The sequence below is a fragment of the Lepus europaeus genome, chromosome X, assembly GCF_033115175.1.
Source record: "Lepus europaeus isolate LE1 chromosome X, mLepTim1.pri, whole genome shotgun sequence".
NCBI classification, from domain to species: Eukaryota; Metazoa; Chordata; class Mammalia; order Lagomorpha; family Leporidae; genus Lepus; species Lepus europaeus.
In genome coordinates this window covers 98367526-98376896 of record NC_084850.1, presented here as the reverse complement: position 1 = coordinate 98376896, position 9371 = coordinate 98367526, and the positions used below count along the sequence as shown (strand labels likewise).

Genomic DNA, 9371 nt, shown 5'->3' with positions numbered 1-9371 from the left:
CTCCCTCTCACTGTTTGTAACTCTACCTCTCAAGTAAATAAATAATCTTAAAAATAAAATATGAATCATCATTTGAGGAACCTTTTTATGTGAATACTGTCATCAAAGTAACATTAATATTATCTTTATGGTGTGATAAAAGATATAATACTGTAGAAAACATACTCACATAATGTTGCACCTTAATAGATTGCATACCTGCTTCTGGCATTTTAGTGCACTAGACATGCTACAATGTCTCATTGATTTTAGGACCATCTTCTCCATCTGCGTTTGGGGTGTGATAAAGTTTTGGATATCTGTTTCCATGTGATGTCCTTACAAATAAAAAGGTTATTGAATGACATCAGCAAGATGGCAGAATAAAAAGCTTCTAACTTTCCTTCCTCCCGGAGTTGCACCAAATAAGCATCTAGACACAAATCTTTTCCCTCTGTGAGAAATACAGGAAATGGTTGATAGGCTGCTATTTACCAGAAAACTGAGAAAAGTATCCACAATCAAATGGGTAGATAATGGTTGACACAATGTCTCCACATACCCCACCCAAATCACAGTTCCTTACAATGAGGAGGGAATCCCCAACTCTTGGCTTTTTCTTACAGATTAAGAGGCTCAGCCTAGATGTATAGTTCCCTCTATACTTCTACTACTTCTCCTCTGCCCACCTGGGGTCTGGACACCTACATCGCCTAGCTCTGGGGAGTGGAAATCCTTTGCACTCTGTGATTTCCCTGGGACTCAGACAAAAAGGAGGCAGTTTTAAACAGGCATGGGAGCACATCCCCCAGAACTCAGTGCACTGCAAGCAGGCACAATGCCCAGCTTCCTGTTTCTCACTGGAAGACATTTGCCCACAGGCTTTCCCAAATGCTGCCTGAGGATTGGGCTTCTAGCTAGTTTGCATCTGGGAGACCATGGGGCAGATAAGCAAGAGACATGTGGGAGTCTGAATGGGCATGTGTGTACTTCCCACACCTTATTCACTCAACACAGGTCTAGTGATTATTTCAGGTCTCCAGCTTCTGCCTGGAAGGAGTCTGTCCATATATGCAGCACTCCAACTCTTAGTGCTTCTAGCCGAGAGACTGGCTCCTCAATCTCCTAGCTCTGGTTGTGGACAAAGTTCTGTTTTCCCTAGACACATTCTCTGGACCACAGAGAATGAAATATCACTAACAGATATATGGAAAAACTAATTGCAGTGTGTTGTGTCTGTGTGTGTGTGTGATGGGATACATGTGTATCTTAGATATTATATTGCTGACCCTCACAAAGGAGATCCTATGATTTGTGACACATGAATGACCCTGACAAACAACATGCTAAGTAAAATAAACTTAATGCAGAAATAAAAATACTGCATCATCTCACTGATATGTGGAATTTAAAATAATTTAATACATAGAAGCAAAGAAGAACATTGATTATTAGAAATCACAATGGGGAATGGGATGGGATGGGGAATGTTCATTTCAAGGTAATAATCTGCAAGTTAAATCAATGTAAAGATTTAATGTATAATATGTACACTAGTTGATGGAATATTTTAACTTAAGTTTACTGAAAGAATAGACTTTCAGTGCTATTACCACTAACAGTTTCATGGATGCTAAATCTAAGCGTATGATGAAATAAATATACTAATTTTCTAGACTCGTAGAAATGATTTAACTATATAGGTATGTATATACAATCACACACATATATCTCAGCATACCAGTTTGTACCTATCAATTATAACCAATAAAAATAAAATAGAATGCTAACCAAATTAACATGAAATATTCATAACAAGATGGTCAAATTATTCTCTAACTGTTGTGAAATAAAACCTGCAGGCTCATGTGATAATGAATGTGATGCATGAGAAACCCAGGATCATTGTATCAGGACTCTATTGTCAAGGGACGGTGGAATTTCCTCAGTGTCATCCTTGCCTTTACCATGAGTTCCCCTTCATTCCTACCTGTTATTATACTCACCATATTAAATCAGTGATATTTTTGGACCTCTCTGATTAGATTGTGAATGTAAAACCAAAGTCATGCCTCTAATTACTATTTATATTATTAGCACCTAACATGTAACATAGCATGAGTAGGCACCAGTTGAGTATTGTGAAGAAATGTGTTAATAATCAACTGATCTCTTTACAATGTGATTGTTGGGGTATGTGTTTTACCTTAGCAGTTCAGCCATCAGTTGGGATGCTCATATCCCACATCAGAGAGCCTGGGTTCAAGCTATGGCTCTACTCCCAATTCCAGCTCCTGCTAACTCACACCCTGGGAGACAGTAGAGCATGGCTCAAGTGGTTGCTCCCTGCCACACATGGGAGACCTAGATTTAATTCCCAGTCCTGGCCTCTACAAGGTCTAACCCTGGCTATTGAAGGCAATTCAGGAGTGAACCAGCAGGTGATATTTTCCTCTGCATGTCTGTCTACCATTCTCTGTCTCTCGGGTTCTAAAATACATACATAAATAAATAATTTAAATCTCACTGTTTTATACACTGTTGGTGGGAATATAAATTAGTACAGCCAATATGGAGATTCCTAAAAAAATAAATATAGATCTATCATATGACCCAGATATCCAACTTCTGGGTATACATACCAAAGAAATGAAACCAGATCATTTGTTTCAAAAATAGTCTATTTCATGGATAGTATTGGAATCATAATTACACTTGATCTTAGCCAAAAGGCCGAGAAGCGATTTGAATCATAATTAAAGTGTCATTTTTTGGCCAGTGCCACGGCTGAATATGCTAATCCTCCGCCTTGTGGTGCCGGCACACCGGGTTCTAGTCCCGGTTGGGGCGTCAGATTCTGTCCCGGTTGCCCCTCTTCCAGGCCAGCTCTCTGCTGTGGCCTGGGAGTGCAGTGGAGGATGGCCCAAGTGCTTGGGCCCTGCACCGCATGGGAGACCAGGCACCTGGCTCCTGGCTTCGGATCAGCATGGTGCGCCGGCCGCAGCGTGCTGGCCATGGCGGCCATTGGAGGGTGAACCAACTGCAAAAGGAATACCTTTCTCTCTGTCTCTCTCTCTCACTGTCCACTCTGCCTGTCAAAAAAAGTGTAATTTTCCTATAGGATTAGCTGAATACATTTGAAGGTCTGTGGAAAAATAACATCTCTTGTTGATTAACAAGAACATATTTAATGACTATAATGATATGCTTTGGTGTAGAAAAACTTTCTGGAACATTAAATGAATGAATCATACATAGAACAAGTTACCCAAAATAAGAACAAAATTACTGGGGCACACTGTGGTTTAGCTGGTGATGCCACCACCTACAGTGCAGGCATCCCATATGGGCACAGGTTCAAATTCTGCCTGCTCTACTTCCAATACAGCTCTCTGTTATGGCCTGGAAAAGCCATGGAAAATGGTTCAATTCCTTGGGCCCCTGTACCTGTGTGGGACACCCAGAGGAGGCTACTGGGTCCTGGATTCGGATGGGCCCAGCTCTGGCCATCTAGGGAGTGAACCAATGGATGGAAGACCTCTCTATCTCTCTCTCTCTCTCCTTCTGCCTCTCTGTAACTCTGCCTTTCAAATAAATAAATAAATATTTATAAAAAATAAAAAGAACAAAATTATTTTTGATTCACAGGAAAGCTACAAGTCTTACAGTGAGAATACAGATGTGAAGTACAAAAAAAATGAACGGGCATTGCTATCAGTCATATTGTGTAAATCCCTTAATGGTAAACTACTAAATAATCCATAAACTAAAATAAAGTTTAGAATATTGCCTTGCAAAGAAACAACTTTTTTTTCCACAGCATATTCATAGGTTACTTTGACTTTTTCCCTTTTTTAAACATTTATTTGTTTGAAAGACAAAGTTACAGTGTGAAGGGGAGAGAAAGAGAGATTGACTCACTCCCCAAATTGCTGAGAGTTGGGAGGGAGGGGATTGGCCCATGCTGAATCCAAGAGACTGGAACTCCATCAGGGTTTCCCATATTGATGACAGGGGCACAAGCACTGGGGTCATCCTCCTCTGCTTTCCCAGGCACATTAGCAAGGAGCTGGATCAGAAGTGGAGTATCTGGGGCTAGAACCTGCACTCATATGCAATGCTGGGATCACAAGTAGTGGCTTAACCTATGGCATCACAATGCTGGTCCTGCTACTTTGACTTTTTCTAATCCTACAAGTATTTAAACACTTTTAATGCCCCTTCAAAATCATAGTAATCTGCGAGAATGTAAAAAAAAAACTATGGAAAATAGAATTAAAAGAGAAATCCAGTTTTGTGTAAGAAAAAAAACCTGAAATACACACATACTGTACTCCTCAAAGTTTGGTAGGTTTTGAGGAAGCAACAAAGATTATATACTTTCAGGACAAAAATGAAACACTATATTCTTGTCTTTGGTGGAAATGCCTGACAAGGAAGTTGCTTTGCAGCACTCAATATAAGTATTAACGAATGAGAGAAAATGCCTTAGAGCAAGGGAATGCATAAAGCTGCAAACTATATTCTTCACTATTCCAACCACCATTCAGGAAGGGTTTATGACATTTGCCTAATGTGATCTTTCCTCCTGCTATGGAGTGTACCCTAATGCATGCGGCACACATACACTGTACCCCCCAAAGCATTTTACTTCCCTTTCCCTTTCCCTTCCATCTCAGATGCTCCCTCACCTTCTCTCTCTTGACTAGATGGAATAAGGAACAAAATAATTCAATAGGAAAAGAGAAACAAAATAAAGTAAAAATTGGGCAGTAAGCCTCAACAGTTATTACTCAAATGAAGACATACAAATAGCCAATATGCCCATGAAAAAATGCTCAGTCTCTGAACATCAGGGAAATACAAACTCCAAAACTATGGTGAGATATCATCTCACTACAGTTAGATTGGCTCTTATCAAAAAGAGAAAAGACAGCAAGGGGTGGCAAGGATTTGGAGCAAAGGAAGCCCTTGCACACTGTTGGTGGGAACATAAATTAGTATAACCATTGTGAAACAGTATGGAGGTTCCTCAAAAGAACTAAAAATAGAACTATCATCATATCCAGCAATCCGACAACTGAGAATACAGCCAAAGGATAGGAAATACGTCTGTCTGAAGAGGCCACTGCCTTCCTCTGTTTATTGTTGCAGTATTCACAATAGAGTAGAGCTGGAAACAAGCTAAGTGGGTGCCAGCACTGAGGTACAATGAGCTAAGCTGTTAACACCAACACCAGAATGCGTGTTCAAGTCCTGGCTGTTCCGCTTCAGATTCAGCTCCCTGCTAATGCACCTGGGAAAATGTCAGAACATGGACAAATTACTTGGGCCCCTGCCATCCATGTGGGAGACTCTGATGGAGCTCCAGGCTTCTGGTTGAGCTGGTCACTGTGGCCACTTGGAACCGAACCAGTGGATGGAAGAAGTCTCTCTCTTGTCCTCCTTCTCTTTCTGTTTATTACTCTTCCTTTCAAATAAATATATAAAATTTTTAAAAAGGAAACAAGTTAAATGTCCAATCAGTGACTAATGGATAATGGAGAATGAAAATGTGGTACATACACAAAATGCAGTACCATTTATCCATAAAAAGTGGTGAAATCTTGTCATTTACAACAATGTGGAGAAATAAGCCAAATACAGAAAGACAAGTGCCACATGCTCTCAGTCATATACAGAATATACAACGTTTGATATAATGGATGTTAAGATTATAGTGGTGCTGACTTGAGCCTTAGGGAGTAAAGGAGCAAGAGGAATGGGGAAAGGTTAATGGATACTGAGTTCCAGTTACACAAGAGGAAGAAGTTCTGGTGTTCCATTTCACAATAAGGTAACTATAGATAAGAATATTATTCTGTGGAATTATGTAAAAATATCAGAAGAAAGAATTTTGAAGCTCAGTTGTCCAACTTCTGGGAATATATCTAAAGAAAATGAACTCAGCATATAAAAGAGATACTCACACTCCCCAGTTTACCGAAGTTATGGAATCAACTTAGATATTATATATATATATATATATATATATATATATATATATATATATATTCCTCTCAACAGCAATTGGAACAGTGTTATTTACAGTGTTCAGGATAGGTCATGTTGGAGGTCACAGAACAAATCTCAATAAATTAAAAAATAGAAATAATATTTCACATCTTTCATGTTAATAATGCAATAAAAATAGAAGTAAACAATGACAAAAACTTTGAACACTATAGCAATATCTGGAAATTGAACTACTTCTTCTTGAGGAATCATCAGATCAAGGATGAAATTGAGAAGGAAGCTTTTAAAATTCTTGAAAAAGAAAAGCACAGTATACCCAAACTTAAATGACATATCAAAAGCACTACCATGAGGACACGTATAGCAATCAACATCTACATCTAGAAAGCGGAGAGACCAAATAAATAACTTATTGCCACACCTCACACCACTAGACTAACAAAACAAATCAAATTCAAAATTAGTAGAAGGAAAGAAGTAATAAATCTCAGAACAGAAATAAATGAAGTAGGGGCAAAAAATACAAAAACTGAATGAAACAAAGAGTTGCTTCTTTGAAGAGACAAACAAAAATGACAAACCACTATTTACAACAGTTAAGAATTATAGAGAGAAGATATACATACATAAATTCAGGGCTGGAAAGTGAGTTATTACAAATGATATCAAAGACATCCAAAAGAATATTAGAGATTATTATGAAGAATTGTTCGGCATCAAATTTGATAATTTAGAGGAAATGGGCAAATTCCTGAACATATACAATTTACCAAAAGTGAATAAAATACCTAAACACAAAAAATGGGACGTAGAAAGACAGAATCTGTAGTAATAATAATAATGGTAATAATAATAATAATAAACCTACATCAATGAAAAGCACAGGACAACATGGCCTCATTACTGAGTTGTACCTAACAATTAACAATGAGAACAAATTGTCATTACATTCTTTCAAAATCTTGGAAAAGCAATTTTTCCTAGCATTCTATGAGGTCAACCTTACCTAAATAGCAAAATAATAATAATAATAATAATAATAATAATAATAATAAAATACAAGGATACAGTAAAGAAAGAAAACTACAGGCCAGTGTCCTTGAGAAAGTCTCCTTAAATCCCAATGACTCAGCTATTTGCTCTTTTAATGCTGAAAGGATTTTAATGTGAGAGAAAATCCTACAGCATCCCTGTAGTTTCAAGGGGGAGAACACTTCCAAATATTCTATGGTTTAATATTTATTAAGTAACTATTTTAGCAATGTTTGTATCTCAGAATTTCAGTGGTTATTTGCATGAGATTCATGGTGATATAAAAACTCAAGTGCAACAATTGTTACTCTGATTACAAACTCAAACGAACTATTTTCCAATAAGGTCTAATAACAAATACAATATTTAATGACATTGAAGTACTCCAAACGCTTAGAGGGAAGTTGGTAAGGATAACTATTCATGTTTGAATCTATTTTGACAGGGCTGGAACTTTGGCTTATTAGGTTATGCTGCTCTCTGCAGCACTGGCACCCATAAGGGCACCAGTTCAAGTCCCAGCTGCTTCACTTCAAATCCAGTTTCCTGCTAATGCTCCTGGGAAAGCAGTGGAAAATGGCCCAAGTGCTTGGGTCCCTGCACCCACATGGGAGACCTGGAGGAAGCTCCTGATTCCTGGCTTTGGCCTGGCCCAGCCCTGGTCTTTGTGGCCATTTGAGAAATGAGCCAGCAGATGGAAGATCTTTGTCTTCTCTCTGTCTCTCCTTCTCTGGCTGCAACTCTGACTTTCACATAAATAAATAAATTTTAAAAAAGAAAGTGAGGAACAATGTCTTTTGTTTGTTCTCTTTTCTTCATGTTATTTGTTGAACTCTCTACTTAGTACAGGGTTAGTCTTATTAGTATAAAGTCAACTGAAAATAGATCTTTGTAAAAAATAAGACTGGGAATGGGAGAGGGAGGAAAAAGAAGGGTGGGAGTATGGGTGAGAGGGAGGTAGGGTGAGAAGAATCACTATGTTACTAAATTTGTATATATAAAATGCATAAAGTTTATATCCCTTAAATAACATTTTAAAAAAGAAAGTGTTTTCAACTACGTGTAAAGTGAGTTAGCACTGAATACTACATGTAACAGTATCACTCAATGGTAATGAAGTAGATTATAGGATCTATAAGGGACCATAGATAATAAAAGAGAAACAGTTGGAAAGAATGATCCAGGGATCCTCAGACAAGAGCAGAAGAACTCACATGAACACTCACCGTGTCATAGGAAGCCATGTTGGAAATAAGTTGGGCACTGACCGACAACTGAAAAACCTCAGACTTTCTTCTCACCATATTAACATTTCAAAATTGAGTTGGTTTAGGATCAAATGCATACAGTAAAAATTAGCATTTAAAACTTCTTAGAGAGAATGCAAGTATTAGGTACAAAGCAACAGACAATAGTGAATTTATTCTGAACAGATCTCAAACCATGACCCTCATAAGTAGCTCAAGAAATGGTCTCAGAGAGTTTTTCTGATGCCCACTTAAGTACTTACCTTCAACAGTTTTTATAATACATGTGAAATACTGTGCATATAATTGAATAAAGTATATGTATGTTCATGTACTTGTCTGTGTTATCTCCTTGTATACTCCATATGAATTACAAGTTGATATTCTGTAATTTTTAAATATCGATTATGTAAGATCCTGTTTTGGGCAAAGAGCTGTTATCTTATGACCCACTATGGATTGCAAAGCACAGTTTGGAGAACATGAAAGCCTTTTCACAATACGTCCTTGGTGATTAATGAATGCTGCTGTCGAGGTTAAGCCACTGCCTGAGACCCCAGCATCCCATATGAGCATTGCTTTGAGATCCAGATGCTCCACTTCTGATCCAGCTCCCTGCTATTGCACTTGGGAAAAACAGTGGAAGATGGCCCAAGTACTTCACCCATTTCCACCCATGTGGAAAGCCTGAATGGAGTTCCTGTCTCCTGGCTTCGGCCTGGCCTAGTCAGGGCCATTGTTACCAATTTGGGGAATGAACCAGTGGGTGCAATGTTTCTTTTTCTCTGTGATTCTCCCTCCTTCTCTCTGTCACTCTGCCTTTTGACTAAAATAAATCTTTTTTTAGATTTATTTATTTATTTGAAATCAGAGTTATATACAGAGAGAAGGAGAGGCAGAGAAAGAGAGAAGAGAGGTCTTCCATCCACTGGTTCACTCCCCAATCGACTGCAATGGCCAGAGCTGCTCCGATCTGAAGCCAGGAGCCAGGATTTTCTTCGAGGTCTCCCACATGGGTGCAGAGTCCCAAGGACTTCAGTCATCTTGTACTGCTTTTCTGCCACCCTTTACTGTTTTCCCAGGCCATAGCAAAGAGCT

The 9371-nt window shown here is 38.4% G+C and overlaps 1 pseudogene; it reads right to left on the bottom strand.

The window, feature by feature from the left end:
* Positions 1 to 2552: 2552 nt before the first annotated feature.
* Positions 2553 to 2724, bottom strand: LOC133753952 (U2 spliceosomal RNA; annotated as a pseudogene).
* Positions 2725 to 9371: the final 6647 nt, after the last annotated feature.